We start from the raw sequence: 14,101 nt of genomic DNA, 5'->3' as shown, positions 1-14,101 counted from the left end.
CAAAGCCCAGCCCAGGGCCAAGGCCAGGCCCAGGCCCCAGCCACCACCCAGGCTCCGCCCCCGCACGGCTCCCGCACCGCCCTCCCCGCAGGCCCCGCCTCGTGTCACCAGCCACGCCCACAAGCCTGACCACGCCCCTCCAGCCGGCGGACACCCCCCCCCCCCCGCACGGAGGCTTCCGCGCAGGCGCCCGGCGTGCCGGCGGCAACTGCCCCCTCGCGGCCCCTCCCAGCCTTCCACAAAGATGGCGGCTGCGCGGCGGCGGGCGAGGTGGTGGGGATTGTTGAGGCGACGAGGCGAGTGTGGCGGCAATAGTAGTAGCAGCAGCGGTGGCGGCCGCGGGAGACAGTGACAGGTGCGAGGAGGGGAGGAAAAGGCGGCGGAGGGGCGGCGGCCGAAGCGCAGGTACCTCGAGTGGGCGGGTAAGGGGGTGGGGGAAGCGGCCGGCGCGGCGCCGCCCCTGCCCGAGCTGCGCCATCGGGAACTCCCCTCAGCTCCCCGCCCTGGTGCCGCTGCCCGCCGGTGGCGGAGACCGAACCGTTAGCCGGGAGAGCCGGCGGGGCCATGGCGGTGAGTAGGCGCGCTCGCCGCCCCGAGGCGGCCAGCTAAACCGCCCCTTTCCCCTCAGCCGGGTGGGGAGAGGGCTCCGAGGGAGGGGGGCAGCGCCTCTACCTGCCCCCGGTGCCGGGCGCAGCGCGGGCAGCCCGACCCCTGAGGAGACGGCATTGCCCGCGCCTCTGCCCCCGCTTGCCCGAGGAGGGCCGGGGAGCCGGCGCCGCCGGCCGGAGCCCCGCTGAAGAAACTTTCTGTCTGCCTTCGCGGGCTTCCCCGCCGCTCGGAGATGCCTCTGCCGGCCGGGGCGGCGGTGCCGCTGTCAGGGGGGCTCCGCGGGGCAGGGCTGTACGCGGCGGCCGCGTAAGGAGGGCGGTTGTTTGGGGAGAAGCAGCTGCGAAGCGCGACCAGAACAGCTGAGCCGGCGGTGACAGGCGGGGAGGAGAAGGAAGTGGTGGCTTTCAACACCTCTTTCTTTTTCTTGTTGTTGTTCTCCTTCTGCTAAGCTGTAAAGGCTCCCTCGGAACTCCCAGCTGAAGGGATTGAGCCTGTGTTTCTGTATTTAGACAACAAAAAATCTTCCCAAAAACACCGTAATCGTCTTGCCGAGTGCTAGCAGGGGCATTCGTTCAGCGAGATTCGTGCTCGATTCCTCCTTTCCCGAGTATTAACCAAGACTGTTTTTAACCTAAACAGAAACTTTTTGTTGCTTCCAGGCAACGAGAAAGTGAAACCAACTAAAAGCAAAAATGAAACTTTTCAGCTGATTTTTGTTGTGCAGAGTAAAGAAAATTAGCAGTAGAAACAAGGCAAAATATGTTGGTAGAAGCAAGTTGTGTTTTATGACTGGCATCTCAAGACATGTTAGTAATTTGCTTAACCTTGTCAAACGCAATTTATCAACTACCTTGGATGTCGCATGTTATTCCAGAGCATCTCACGTCATGAAGTAATTTACATTAAATATTCTTTTTGTTTTTAGAATTTAATTCTGCATTTGATCAAATACATATCTGTATTTGTATTATAAATGACATTATAAATGTCTTAAACTGTATGAAGACTTCAAATATCTTAATTTTTTGCTGCTGAATACTTGGTAGCTTCTGTCTTAGAAGCTATAGGTCCCACTCCTGCTAAACTCTGACCTTAGAAGAAGCTATTTTGTTGTTATGGCAATGGGTAACTTTCTGCTTTATGCAGCATAGAAATTTAACTGTAGCCATGATGTGAGTCTGCATCCACAGATGTGTTTATATTCTGTGTTGTGAAATAGTATGGATTACAGCAACTCAGCAGTCCTTAAAATCCAGAAAGTACAGTCAGTTAAATTTTTTCTGCTTTTTTTTTTTTTCAGGAAGTGGTGTCAAATAATTATGAAATTTAATCACATGATGAATGGAGAGGTTAACAAGCATTCAGATAGGGAGAAGGCTGAGTATGTATGTGAAAGTTAGAAGTAGCTGAGTGTCTATAATGCTCAACGTTAAAAATTGGGTAGAGTTCTTAATAGCTTATGTTCCTACTAAGCATGGAGGAGCAGGAAGGATGCTGATTAAGTTTGGAAAGACAGCATCTAGTTGTAGATTTATTCTGTATATATAGAATGTATGCAAGTCATCTTGACATATGTGAACTTAATCTGGGACTTGTTAAGGCAAACTACACCAGCATATTTTTTCTGGTGACTTTGGGGGGGGGGGTGTGTGAAATTGACATGCTGAATCAGTTACATTGGAGCATCAGACATTGATTGTCATCGATAAGGCCTTAGGTAAGAGCAGATCCTTGTCCTCAGAAAGGCCGGGACATGGTGATGATTTGTTTAGGTCGGTTGGTGAAGATGAGGGCAATCTAGTTTTAACAGTGTCACATGCTGGCTACTGTACGTGATAATATTAAAACAAAATTAGATGAGTGTCTTTGCTTTTTCAGGGCAGATGGAGGTCTTCTGAGGCTTTTTGCTGTATAACAACCTCTAGGTATATGAGTTATGTGATGCTCAGGTAACATGTGACACAGAGTATCTGATTTCAATCCATTAGTGGCATTTCTACCTTTTTCAACTTGGAGTTTCGACTAGTTTGCGAACTTAAAACTCAGAAGCTTTTGATTTTTATAGGCAATAATGTAATGGAATTGCAGAACTTTGAATTATGATTCAGGCTAATAATTCATTTTCTTTGCGCTGTGAGTCCTGTGGATCTTGGGATGCTTTTTTTTGTTATTCTTTGCCTTGTGGCCATTTAATTTTACTTGAATTTGGACTTACATCAGCTAATACAGTGTTATGCCGATGATCATTTTGGCTCAAGATACCTCAAAAAGATCCTTCATAATTATTCTTGCAACTTTAGCTACTTAACTGGACGTACTTCTGCAGTGTTCTGTCTTAGGACTTACTAGGAAGGAAGACCCTTAAAGCCTGACTTCAGGAGAGGTACAATTTTTCATCTTTGTCAATACAGTTTCCTAAATGGTTTTAACTTCTAAATGCTTTTAGCAACGCACTAATTTACCTTGCTGGCAGGTCCGTTCTGAAATAGTGTATGCTATTGTAAATGTGTTGGTCTCTGGAAAAATTGGATGCTTGGAAGGTGTTAAGTGCTGGTGTTCTGATGGTCTGTTGACACCTCTGTCAAACTGGCAAATCCTATAACCTAGCCTAGTACCCCTTTTTGGGTCGATGGGAGAAACTGGCAAAGATACAGTCTTGTTCATTCCCAGACAGACAGATGCTAAAGAAGACAGTTTTTGTGAGGCTGCAGGCCCCCTTCCCAGACAGTGGTGTTGTCTGCAGCCGTTAATGTTTGTTGTCAGTACCTCCTGGAACCTGAGGAATTCTTATCTTCCTCCAGCATCCAGCAACTCTGTACCTTTTTTTGACCTCCAGCTTCTAATTGTTAAGGGATTTCTAGTTCAGTGTCTGCTAAAATGTCTACAGGTAACAGGTCTTATTTCATCAGCGTGTCTCTGTGACCTAAAATATGAACTGGAATATCTCAGTTATATCTGTCAATAGCACTCTTCTATTTTATAATCCATTCTTTAAGATTTTTGGCTTGGGGAAATTCCCAGGCAATTTGTAGCAAAATTCAACTTGGCTGTAGTTTATAGCGCACGAGTTGAATTGTGAACCATTGCTTTTCCTGTAGGACCAGATCTAGTAAAAATAGATTTGACTTGGACTGTCAACCCTTTAGCTTAACTAAAAGATACTGTCTGTATCTCAGGAAAGTGATAATAGTTTGGAATGAGTACATTGCTACTTTTTCTGTTCAGCAAACTCAAACAATGTTTATGTTGCTCATGGGGCCAATGTTTCCTGAGCTACAGAAATGACCAGTTTTTTGGTTGTTCTTTGCCATACACAGTAAGCTTTGAGCTTCCTTAATGCTGATGTTCACTTGATGCCAGTAGAAAAACATTATTAGCCTTTTTCTTAAACTTGTCTATCCATAAAGTTTGGTGGTTTTGTTTATGTCTGGTAATATTTTGGATTGCCATCCCAGGGCCTGTATATTGTAGGGTTGATGGGGCAGAAGGGTGTTTAGAAAATGTCTGTAACACTTAATATTACTACATGTTTTTTGTAGGTTGTGATCTTTAATTATTCCAGTTAATTTACATTTAGTTTCAGATGGAACAAATTTTTTTGAAGTTGTTGTTCTGTCTGCCCCCCAGAGATCTGGTCCTGTTCCAGCTGCTTACATACTCTTGAGCTTGTAACCAGTGAATATCTTCAGACTTCTTTGCTAAGCTGTCATAGATGACTTTAAAAAAGTGTAAATTTAAGTAGAATTTGCTATGCCCTTTTGTCAATAATTAAATAGAATTTTTAGCTCCTGTTTTCATGCTGGACTGCCCTGTATAATGTTCTTTTTATATATACTTTTTATACTCACCTGCTAGGTCATGCACCCTTTTGTGGTTGTATTAGTGTCTGTTTTGGTTAGAATAAGTGCTGCAGAAACTGGTGGCCTTTACTTTGATGGCACAGTTGTGTAGAGGACTATGTTAGTACTCTTCTTGGATGTACGGGTTTAGAATGCTTTTCTGTTTACAGTTGTGGTACCTCAGGAATAGAATATCTTTGTGTTTTCCAAACCTGTTATTTAAACTTTTAACACCATGATCATTGGTGATGTCTTCACAGTATCTCTCAAACTGAGTTTGACTGGACATATTTTGCCCTCTTTGTGTTCATAGCTCCAAACAAACTTTCACTATTTATGTCTAGGCAAGCACATTTGTTGGTATCAGTCTCACCAGACCTGCCCGTGTATGTACCATACACATATGAATTTATATTTTTGTCTCCCTGTAAGTTTTTGCTTTCTCAGGATGCCTGGACCCTCTTCTGGTCATACTGTTCTGCAAGCAAAGCATCACCCAGGCTAACATTGGTACCCTCTCTTTCAGTTTAGTATCTTGGGTGCCAAACACCATCCCAATGGCAGTTTGCAGAAGTCCTGAATAAACCTATAGTTTACCACCCCTACCCCCCCCACCCCGCTTTGCTTCAAGAATTGTTCTGAAGCATTTAGGACAAATGAAAAGATGCACTGCTCTTCATTTATAGGCAATGGCAAATGTTGTACTTTGTTATATATTTAATTATGTTTGGCATAAAGAGTTGTCAAAAATGAAAATATCTAAAAGGTTTTAATCCCAGTTTAACTGGTAGACCTCATTTTTATAATCCATTAGTAAGAGAGAAGCACAGCACATTCTAAGATGTGATAAATGTCTTCTGCTTTCCAGAAGCACTAAAACAATGCCTTCCAATTCCTGGCAACATACAGGTTTCTATAATATAGTGTCCAAAAACCTGTTTCACAACTGTGAAAACTGACAAAATTGAACCAGTGCACACCATGATTTGAAAAAAAACCTATTCATCAAAGTCTGGGAAATTGTCCACAGGGAAAGCGACAAGGTCCAAAAATACTGTAAAGGTGTGGATAGATAGTAACTTTCTTCAGTAACTGGGAGTGAAGAGGAATATGTGATGCAGAAATATTAACTTTACCTTTTGCATTGCAGTTCTTTTTTAATTTGCTTTGGGGTTTTGTATGTTGGTTGCATTTAAATGTGTGAAGCTCAGTTCTTAATGTCTTCTGATCTTGAATAGCTTCAGGTGAAAATTAACAAACCTAGAACTTTAAAGTTACCTACAGTATAAAGTAAAAAACCCCTGTAGTTCACAAGTGCAAATCCTGTCTTGTGAATGTTACTGAGTTTCCCCAATGTGCAAATCCATGTTTGTGCTAAACAAAGTCCAAGTTCTTATACAAGATTCTACAAGCATGGGCTACTGCCAAGCTGCTGTCTCATTTCCCCTTGCTAACATAGTATACACAATACCATCTCTTACTCCTTTGATTACAAAATAAAGCTTTCTCTTAACTTTCAGTTTTCAAATTGCAGGGTTTTGTTGTTCTTTTTGACTGGAAGAACTGTATATACTAGATGACTTGACCAAAGGAAACTGAGACACAAACAACAGAATATCAAGTGGTTTAGTTTTACTTTGGGGCAGAGGAAGACATTTTAGATGGTGGTAGTAATGATCTGCAAAAAGTGTGCATGTAGCTGAAAACTAATCTGTAAGCAAGAATTTAATGGATAAGATCCAACAGAAAAACTTTGACTTGCAGTGCCTTGGCAGTGAGAGAGAACTGTAACTCTTCACTAATGTTTCACAGTATCTTTTGATAAGCTGTTACGGGACTTCCTACAGTAAGAGTAAATATCATAAGCCACGAGAGTTGCCATGCCTCTGCAAATCCTGTAGAATCTATCAAAAAGGTAAATAGAAAAAAACGTATTTTAAGAAAATTATTTAACTATTTTGTCTAGTGTGAAGGTAGATTGAAGATGTTGTAACAAAGTACTAAGAAATGAGGACTAGAAGAATCTGCAGGAGTGGTGATTGTTGACAATTAGTTGCAGCTGAAATGTACTTTGTTTAAATTTCTTCAGGCTTGCTAATAACTTGACAGCCCACATGTAACGATATTAGTATATATGCACGTTCCACTCTGGCATTTCAATGGTGAGGATAAATTACCTCAATTCAAGTAATATGTCTTAAAAGTACTCCAGCACATTTAATTATGTACATCATGGCGATACAGCTCCAAACAGATTAGTTTCTCATGTTGTTATTTCATTTTTGTTAATGAATTGACAACTATTCATTTTTGTTAATGAATTGACAACTATTCATTTTTGTTAATGAATTGACAACTATTCATTTTTGTTAATGAATTGACAACTATTCATTTTTGTTAATGAATTGACAACTATTCAGTGTTGCAACTTCATATGTAAAATAGGAGGCTGAGAGCAGCTTTGTCCTCTTGACTTGATTGAGCAATCAGACTAGTTGGTCCCATGGTGTTTTGACTGACTAAAACTTTTCTTGGAGGATGGGGTGGAGCTTGGGAGAAAGGAGTGCTGGTATCGTCTGAGAAGCCTGCTCTTGTGCTGTTGGTCTTCTGTCTTCCCCTTCAGTAGCTGCAGACTCCTCCAATGGAGAGCTCTTGCATAAGTAGCATACTCTGTTTTCAAGGGTTGCATTTAGCTTGAGATGCTGTTTGACTATCCTGTTTTAATTTTTTTTTTATGGTATGGAAGCAACTGCTTCAGTACCATTGGGACTTAAGTTTAGTATTAGGGAAGTGAAGGGTGACTGCCTCTTGACCTTTTTTACTATTGTGGTCTGTAGCTTCATGAATGCTGTGCATTAACACTGGAAGAAGCAGGTCCTCTCTGCTTATTCCTATGCTTGGCATTCACTTGTGTATTTGCATAAGTGAAATGGATCAGGCAACTGTTTATGTTAAAACTGTGATTTTTATAAGAATAATTTTAAACTATGTCTGTCCTACAGTTTCATTTGTTGTGGTGTTGACCAGTTGCTTGCAGTGGTGCGAGTGGGAGCCGCTAGTACAATTTAGCAGAACTGATTCACAGCAGTTTAAAGTCTTAATAAAAGAACATCTTTCAAATGTGTGTGTGAGGCCTCAAAACACTTTTTCTTTTTTTTGGTGGATTTGTGCTCTTGGGAAGTAGTTTCTATATGCCTGTCTTGTCTTGTCATGTTCTGTGCTATTATCCTGTTCCTTATGGAAGCAGAGACCTATAGGCTTTCCAAAATAACTCAGTGGAGAGAAATTTTAAAATCTGTTAGACTTGTAGCCCCATTGATCCTATGTCATTTTGCATTTAGATAGCATAGTTTTCATTTTTCACAATGAGCAAGAAAAATCTGTTTATAAGAGTTCTTTAAAAGCTGCTTGTTCTACTTGATTCATGCACTCTTTGTAGCAACAACACCATCAGCTGTCTCTGCAATAAATTTATCTCACTGACCAGTTGCATCACATTAATAAAAATATATCCATGTTTTTAGTTTGCCTTAAAGGAATCATAAAAAATTACTTTGCAAGTTTGTCCTTCCTGCTCATAGCTACCAAAAAGGGGGAGTTAGTAACAAATGGGGAAGTAGCTTGATTCTTGGCTTGTTTTCTCAAAAAAATGCATGTTCTTAAACGGAAATGAAAGCAAGAGTAATGGTTAACTGGGAAGAGCCAAGCTGGTTTTGAACCCATGTGATTTGCAGAAAATAAACTGAAGGAAATCCAATCCTGGCAGAAGCTTAGAAGAATGTAATTTAGCTGGTATAAAAGTAAAAGTGGGAGGGTTTAAGGAAGTTTTTGAGAGTAACAGGAGTGTAAAACAAACCATCCTCATAGTTTAGATCAGTGTAGCATAAATAAACTGAAATTGCTTTGGAGATCTTTATAAGCGGTGCAGAAAATACACTGTGTGGTTTACTCTCCTCATTTCTTTTTGAGGATGCTTCCCAAGGGTACCTAAAAGGAAGTTGTTCCTGCAAGGCAAAGGAGGCTACAGTATAGCTCACAAACAACATGTGGCAGTGAATCAGACTGATTGTACCTGCAAAAGACTAGGCATTAGTTTGCACCCCGGTGCTGTCCGTTTCATCATTGATTTTAAAATGCTCACTATCAAATTAGTACTGAGTAAAATGAACAGATTAATAATTCTGATTTGTGGTATGGTTGCACTTACCACTTTCTAAAAGTTATGAAACCAGTTTAGGATTCTTCTCTTTGAGGAGGGAGGGGCAAATAGTAAGTAGTGAATTGTTATGCAACAACTTCAAGTTACATATACTTCTTCTGGGTAAGGACTGTAGGTGGTTGGTTTTTTTTAAGAATCTAATAATAGCAACAGTAAAACCATAATGCAGTGTTTTCAGGCAGTCTCCATTGCACTGGTCCTGTTATGTACCTCAAGTATTTAACAGTCGTACCAGACCAGATGAGGTGACAAGTGTCCGTGAATGTACTGTGCCTTTCAGGGTGACTGGTTTATCAGTGTCTAGTTCTTCTCTGTGTAGTCTTGACCTTCAAAAATTTAGGTTTTTACATCAGCTGCAGGTAAGAGCTTAGCATCTTTGGCACAGGTTCAAAAACTGTTGGCTCGTAAATACAAACGCATTAAACCTGAACAGCTGTAATGTTTTCAATTATCTACTGTGCGTTCTCATATAGGTTATAGTACCCATGACATGAATGCATGAACTGCATTTCAAGCTGCATCTAAATCATTGTGGTTCACAACCTGGAATATGAAGGTAGGCTGAATAAGTATTAATTTACTGTAACACGCTGAACTCCTGCAATGCTGAGGTGTATTGCTGGGTAGCTGGGCCATTCTTGCTTTGAGAAGAACAGGCAGTAAGTATTGGGGGTGAGTTAGATCCAGGAACCGTTTTGGCTGTTCAAGTGCAACTTGCATTTTCTCATCAATCAGTGTTTTTTTCATATTAGTATTGCATTAATTTTACAACTTTTAGTGTTCACCTTCCAGTGGTAACATAGTATGAACAGAGATGTGTATTGCATTTCTCAGACTTCTTTGGAAATTGTGTTTAGTGTCTGTGACACCACTAGAGAGCTACAGTTGAAGTATTTCCATATTTTGCTAGAGGTTGCAGTTTCTTATTTCCTATAGGGAGTTCCAGTGCTTATCAAAACATTTTGCTTATCTTTGTTTTTAACTGTTATGATTTACAGTTTCTAGTAATGTCAGACTTTGACTTTGTTGATTTACTTTATGAAACTGTGATTTTTAAATTCTCCTGTATTGCCTATCTGCAACTTTAGTATTATGAACTTGACTGAAGGAAATAGCCATTTCAGTTTCACTTTACTTAAAAGGAGATTGCCAAATTAGTGAAAAAGAAATACACCTTTCGGCTAACAAAAAATAACACTTCTCTATTCTGTTGGAAAATGTTTTATGTAGTTTTCCAGGAAACACTTTTCTAAAACAGGAAAAATACTTTATAAGGAACAAAGCATGTGTTTTAAATAGATTACATATTAATTAGTTCAGAACTGAAAAAATAAAAACACCATACCATAATTGCCACATCCAAAACTGTGTGATTAGAAAATATGGTAAATTGGGGGGGGGATTACAATAATTCTGCTCAATTCTGATTCTTAAAAACAAACACAAAACTCTTCAGCATGCTTCATAACTTCAGTAGCTCAGCTACAACCTTATGGATCTCTGGGTAATTATATTCTAATACACTTCTATACCAGCTACATCACTGTATCTGACATTTTCCCGGTAGTGCATTAAGTGATATGACTAACATCTGTTGCATATGCTTTGTTCTTTCCTCTTCGCTGCAGGGATGCATCGGTGCATTTTTTTTTCTAGCATTTTCCTCGTTTTAGCATATTTGTACATCTTGGGCCTTTGTCTACTCTTATCTGATGACTTCTGAACTGAATGGCAAATTTGACAGATTAGAAGGAATTGTGATAGTTTTTGCAAGACTCAAATTGGCAGGCAAGAGATATCTTTTAAAGACTGTAGGAAAGAATAAATTTATCTCACAGTAGGCACTGAAGAATGGACATGGTGAGTACTTATAATCGCCTCAATCAGGAAATGTTTAAATAGTAGCTTGCATCTTCTTGAAAAGAGTCACTCAGAAGTGAGGCTCTAATCTAAGTAGTATAGGGCTTTATTACTTCAGCTGTTTGAAAGATATTTATTTTTAAAGTGCACCTGCTATCTTCATGTTGGAGAAGACAAAATCAAAGCATTTCCCGTATTAAGATTGGGTGATGGTTTTATGGTGGTTTTGGTTCTGTAAGTTCATTCCTTGGCCTTTGGTAAAACCTAGAAAGTGTTGTCTCCTGTTCAGAGAAGCTTTTCCTTCTTACTGGAAGTTTTATGGACCATGAGGATGAGACTTGCCTGTGGTTCCTGGGGAAGCGTAGCTGCAGGAGCACCTGGGTGAAGGAGGAATGCACACCTGCTCTGCTGTACTGAGCCCACTGGGAAAACACACCTTATGGCAACCTTGAATTGGCAGCTGTAATGTGATACAGGCTGAAGCATGTATGAAACTGTATTACTGGCAAAGAAACCATGGAATAGCCCAGTTTTTGTCCACTTGCCATGTAATAGCAACATGCAGTTTGGAAATGTTTCAGTATTGATTTCATTGAGCCTGTTCCTTATGCTGCACCTTTCTGTATTAGGCATTTCTGTCTTGGCTTAAACTTCCATCCTCGTGTTGTATACAATCAAGGCTCTTGTGAACAGCCCTGTAGTAATAAATCTGTTTATATCTGGTCACCAGATTTGACAGAATTTGAATGTGAAAGAGTATCAAGTTGCTATAAGTATTGTGTTAATAAGTAGGTAGATAGAGAAGAAGCACTTTGTAAATCACAAAAACTGAGGAAAAAGCAGCAGTGCAAACTCCTCCTTCAGTAGGCATCAGATGTACCACTGTAGAGTGTGGCCTTGTAAGTCCCTCAGTTGTGGGAAAAACAATTAATTGTTTTCTGTATCAAACTCGATAACCAGAAGCAGTGAATCTCTAGGATAGGAGGAGTCCTTAAATATTTTTTTTGCCCACAGCATTGTTATTAGCTGTCACTACATTTATCAGAGTAGTGCCTGCAGTCCAACCATAATGGGAAGCCTGTTTGTGTTGTGTGCTTAATACAAAAGTATAACTTTTTAATTTGTAATTATCCTGTAATGCAGCTTTCTTAATTTTCTTAGGAGAATGGCCAGAGCATAAAGTAATTTTGTTACAGACAGTTCTACGAGTATGTCTTCCAAAGTCTGCGAGTTTTGAATTTTGATTAGCACTGTCATTGTTACCTTGAAATTTTGAATTGAGACTCTGGCAGTTTTTAAGAGCTTGGGGGCTCTACTGTCACAAACTACTGTCCATCTCTGGATTTGAATCTACTGAAAACCATTTAACTTTACATACGTTATATATACATATACCATTGCATGTTGTGTTTTGGTTGGCTAGTACTCTGGAATTCACAGAAGAATTCTGCTTAAAAGGGCCTTTGGAGATTGCCTTCTTCAGCCCTTTGTTAAGACCTTGCGTGGTCAGGTTTTGACTTTCTACAGCAGTGGTCTCCAAACTTTTTCGATCATGCACCCCATCAGTAAAGATGTTTTGAGCTTGCACCTCCAATATATGTACATTTTAAAAATTATATGCATATGTGTACTCTACCAATATAGTATATATGCTATAAAGCATACACGTAAAAGAAGGGATGAGATAAAGATGAAAACCACTATTTAATGGTATGTTTTATTTATCAATGATGAAACCTGTTTTCTTCCCACACCCCAAAGGATTGTCATGCACCCCTGTTTGGAGACCACTGATTTACAGGATTGTGTTTTTTGCAGCATTGCAGGGCAACTTATGCCAGTGCTCCACCACTGTCATTGTGAAGATGTCTGTTGTCCATCCATTCCCCTCCCTTTATGGCCAGACAGAATTTCCAGTGGTGCAGCATATGTCCATCACTTCTTGTACTTCTGCTGCTTACCTCTAAGAAGAGTTTGATGTAAGGCTCTCAACAAGCGTCCTTCAGGTAGTGGGATCCAGCAAGTTGATGGCACCCTGGCTACTCTAGCGCTCTTATTTTCTCCTTGTCTTTCATGGGCTAAGCCCAGTAACAGTCTGTGGCATCCCTCTTATACCAGGGAGGAGGTGGTGGCTGGGAAGACCAAAACTGGACACGGTGTTCCAGATAACACCTTATAAATGCTGAGTAGGGGAGAACAATTGCCTCCCTCACCCCATCAGCTGTGCTTCTCTGCTAATACAGCCCAGTATGCTGTTAGCCTGCGTTGCTATGAGGATGCGTGCTGCTGACTCCTGTTGTTTTACCTTGGTGATCCAACTGATTTAATGCTGATGTGTTTTTCAGAGGCTTTCGTTAAGATCAGCTGCTAGTCTCTTGGAGATGGAAACACTGATTCTTTGCATGTGCAGAGGAAATGTGCTGCCCAATGATCTCAGCCTTACAATATTCCTTAACCCTTAATGAACAATTAACTGAGGAAAAAGCAGAGTCCTGTATATCTTTAGAACATGAGAGTAATGCTACAGAAACATTAAAGGGCCAAATCTGAAAGCATTTAAGGATTGAATTAAATTGTCATTACAGTTCAGGAAGGCAAACTTGCTTCCTGAACTATTGAGTGGAACTCTGTCTTTAAGCCTTAACAGCATTTAGCCTTTTGGCTTGTTAGTGTAATCCATTCCTTCATGGTTCCTCAGGCGTAAGCCCTGGAGTCTAAATGAACTATGTCCAGTAAATTTAGATACCTTTACTTTGCTTCAGCTTTGATAGTCTTCAGAAAAATCTTTCCAAGTCTTTTCAAATAATAAGGAAAATGAATAGCAGTTCATTTGGGAGTAGTGGGGAATAGGTAGTTTGCTACCTAAGTCTTGTACAAAGTGTTAACCTACCCAACTTGATTGAAATCTCGGGTTTGTACTTACCTTGCATCCTAGGACAGATTCAGTGCAGACTCTGAAAGAACAGTGTCAGCTGAGTTAGCAATCCTGAATTACACTTTGAATGTCTCTGACTAGTTCAGTATATTCAGTAGCAAGACAAGAAATGAGATAGCTGTTCATACAGCAGTTGTGGCTGTGCACAAGTCAGTATAGATTTCTAAATAACTGTGCCTTTAATGCACCACCAGTAGAAAATTACTTCTCAACTTCTGTGCTTAGCAACAGTGTATTACCTATCTATTCATCGAATGTGTCATCTTTCTTGTCTGGTCCCTTTTAACATGTCCACAAGAATGGAGTGAGTTGGCCTTAAATAAACCCTTAGATTTATCCCATGTGTTATTTAACCCCTTCTGAAGGCTGTGCATGCTATTAGTTTTTGGTGGTGTAGCAAATCTTGACAATAGCCTAGTGAATTGTTTGTAGCAGCTCTGCAGGCTGAGCCTTACCTGTTGTCCAAATGCCAGTTGCTTTTCTTGTGTCCTTTTCAAGATGGCACTAAATCCTGAGTGTGTTGGGAAACTAGATAGTCAGAAGACAGTTATATCATCCAGAGTGGTTTTTTGTGGAGTAAGGCTGAAATTATGGTATGCATATACTTCACTTTCAGTATTTTCAAGAAGTTATTGTAAT

The 14,101-nt window shown here is 40.5% G+C and overlaps 1 protein-coding gene across 4 annotated transcripts in view; it reads left to right on the top strand.

The window, feature by feature from the left end:
• Window positions 1–206: 206 nt before the first annotated feature.
• FNDC3A (fibronectin type III domain containing 3A) overlaps window positions 207–14,101 on the top strand; it is a 127,115-nt gene continuing 113,220 nt past the window's right edge. Inside the window, exon 1 of one of the 4 annotated variants that reach the window (XM_037375914.1) lies at window positions 207–405. The gene's annotated coding sequence lies outside the window, so the exon portion shown is untranslated. Of the gene's footprint in view, window positions 406–456; window positions 571–14,101 lie in introns of those variants that run through there. The other 3 variants (XM_037375912.1, XM_037375910.1, XM_037375911.1) reach the window with 3 other exon arrangements.

Source organism: Falco rusticolus, chromosome 2 (genome assembly GCF_015220075.1).
Source record: "Falco rusticolus isolate bFalRus1 chromosome 2, bFalRus1.pri, whole genome shotgun sequence".
Taxonomy (NCBI): Eukaryota; Metazoa; Chordata; class Aves; order Falconiformes; family Falconidae; genus Falco; species Falco rusticolus.
Note: the sequence above shows the minus strand (reverse complement) of the source record. Positions and strands in the feature narration are given on the sequence as shown.